At 40.1% G+C, this 2500-nt stretch overlaps 1 protein-coding gene across 8 annotated transcripts in view; it reads left to right on the top strand.

Annotated features, from left to right (window-relative positions):
• LOC135089017 (trafficking kinesin-binding protein milt-like) overlaps positions 1-2500 on the top strand; it is a 188756-nt gene that overhangs the window by 103242 nt on the left and 83014 nt on the right. The window contains exon 1 of one of the 8 annotated variants that reach the window (XM_063984162.1): positions 2297-2394. The exons of the other annotated variants lie outside the window; for them this stretch is intronic. The gene's annotated coding sequence lies outside the window, so the exon portion shown is untranslated. Of the gene's footprint in view, positions 1-2296; positions 2395-2500 lie in introns of those variants that run through there. 8 annotated transcript variants of the gene reach the window in all.

Consider the following 2500-nt stretch of genomic DNA (forward strand, 5'->3'; position numbering starts at 1 on the left):
CATTCTCTTGTGTCTCGTTTTCGTTTTTAGAGGGTGACTGTGCTGTTATTGCAGGAAGGTATTGTTTTCGACACGCACAGAGAGAGAGAGAGAGAGAGAGAGAGAGAGAGAGAGAGAGAGAGAGAGAGAGAGAGAGAGAGAGACTAGGGAGGTATTTTCATGTCCTTTTTTTTCTCTATTTTTTTTATATTTTTTTGCGAACTTTTTATTTCATTTTTTATTCGTATTTTTTAATTTATTTTCGTTACGTTTCGTTCGTATGTTTTATTTTATTTTATTTTTTATTTTTTTTGCACGTGTGGCTACGATTTCGTTGTAAATTGGTTAGATTCTCTCTCTCTCTCTCTCTCTCTCTCTCTCTCTCTCTCTCTCTCTCTCTCTCTCTCTCTCTCTCTCTCTCTCTCTCTCTCTCTCTCTCTCTCTCTCTCTAATGGCAGCTTCCTCCTTCCTTTTCCTTCATGGCTGTCTTCCTGCCCTTCAGACTCTCTCTCTCTCTCTCTCTCTCTCTCTCTCTCTCTCTCTCTCTCTCTCTCTCTCTCTCTCTCTCTCTCTCTCTGCTGTGTCATCTTTTATCTAAGTTATCCTTAAATTTTCTTTACTCTTTCTCATCTTTTTTTTCTCTCTCTCTCTTACTTTCACTAACCATTTCTCTTCTCTTCCCTTTCACTTTCCGTTATCTTCTCATTTGCTTCTCATTTCCTTTCTCCTCCTTTGTGGTTGTGTTTCATTCACGTTTCCTTCTTTCCTTCCTCCTTTGTTTCATCTCTTGTTTATTTTACTTCCTTCCTTCCTGTTGTAAATCATTCATTCCTTCAGTCATCTCTCCTTTCCTTCCTCCCTTCCTCCCTTCCTTCGTTTTTCTTATTTATTTATTTACTTATCTATTTATTTATTCTTTTTCTTTCTTCTTTTCTTCTTACATAGCGCATTTTATCATTTTAATTCGTTTTTTTGTTTTCCTTATCACTCTTATTGTTATTATTTTCTTATTCTTGTTTTCATTATGACTGGTATTATTATTTCGAACCAAAGCTACTTCAGGTAACATTGAATAATAACCCTAATTATTTCTCTATTTACAGGTAAGTGTGCCCTGCTGTGTTCCGTGGTGTTGTGACAAAGGTGTGGTGAGTATTTGTTTATTTTTCACCTTTGCACAGGTAAGGAGGTGTAGTGTTAGATAGATAGATAGATAGACAGGCAGACAGCGACAATGACAGAGAAATAATTAAAAGGTAGACAGGTAGACAGAAGGGTTGTCAGGTAACCATACATATATACATACAGACAAACACAGATACACACAACAAATAAACACAGAGAGAAACAGGTGCATGATAGCTCTAACACACACACACACACACACACACACACACACACACACACACACACACACACACACACACACACACACACACGAATATACAACTTATATTCTTTTGTTTCGTTATGATATCCAATTTTTTGTGTACTTTTGAATACTGAACATTATCGTGTGTGTGTGTGTGCGTGTGTGTGTGTATTTTAGCGAATTCCTCTCACTTTACGGTAGGTCAAGGAGAGAGAGAGAGAGAGAGAGAGAGAGAGAGAGAGAGAGAGAGAGAGAGAGAGAGAGAGAGAGAGAGAGAGAGAGAGAGAGAGAGAGAGAGCGCATATTTTACAGACAGCCTCCCCTCAATTTCCTTCTCTCCTCACTTATAACTGCCTCCTCCTCCTCCTCCTCCTCCTCCTCCTCCTCCTCCTCCTCCTCCTCCTCCTCCTCCTCCTCCTCCTGCAGTCAACCATTCACTCATACAATAGTCGGGACTCGGGGTTTCCTTCCGCTTAGAGGCCTTCCATTCACCACCACCACCACCACCACCACCACAAGGTTCCACAGCTCAGACTTAACTAAACTCACAGCTGACTCACATACTCGCTCATCCATCTCTCCCAAACGCAATTCCAGGGATCCAGGTTGCTTTGGCGTTTTCCTGGAATCTATACAAGTTTGTGAATTAAGTTTTGGAATCGTGAAGTTAGCTTTGGTGGCTTATATCGATAAAATTTTGAACTTAAAACTCGCAAATTTGTCCTTTTTTCGCTATCTAACGTAACTTTAGCTTTCCAGAATGCGTTAAGTTATCCAGTAGTATCACCTTCCATACCCTAGTTATCATAAGTTTCACATATACCACTTTTACGTGAGTCTACCAAACACATTTCCATTTTCTGACACTGCTCGTGATAGAAAACGGAGAGGCGCAAGGCAGGCGTGAAGAAGGAAGCACTAGTCTAGTTTGCCTGTGAGCTTTGCCAGTGGCGGTGGTGTGTGTGTCTTGCTACTCCCAAGGCCTCCGCTATCGTTACCTTGCGTGATAAGATAGCCTGGGAATACTGTACTGTAGAGATAAGGTGTGAAGAGAAGAGAAGGTGTTTATTTAAGTGTTTTTTTTTTCTGTTTTTCATGTGATTTTAAAGGATTTTTTGTTTAGATGTGTTGTGGTGACAGTGTGAAGGT

The sequence above is a fragment of the Scylla paramamosain genome, chromosome 32, assembly GCF_035594125.1.
Source record: "Scylla paramamosain isolate STU-SP2022 chromosome 32, ASM3559412v1, whole genome shotgun sequence".
Taxonomy (NCBI): domain Eukaryota; kingdom Metazoa; phylum Arthropoda; class Malacostraca; order Decapoda; family Portunidae; genus Scylla; species Scylla paramamosain.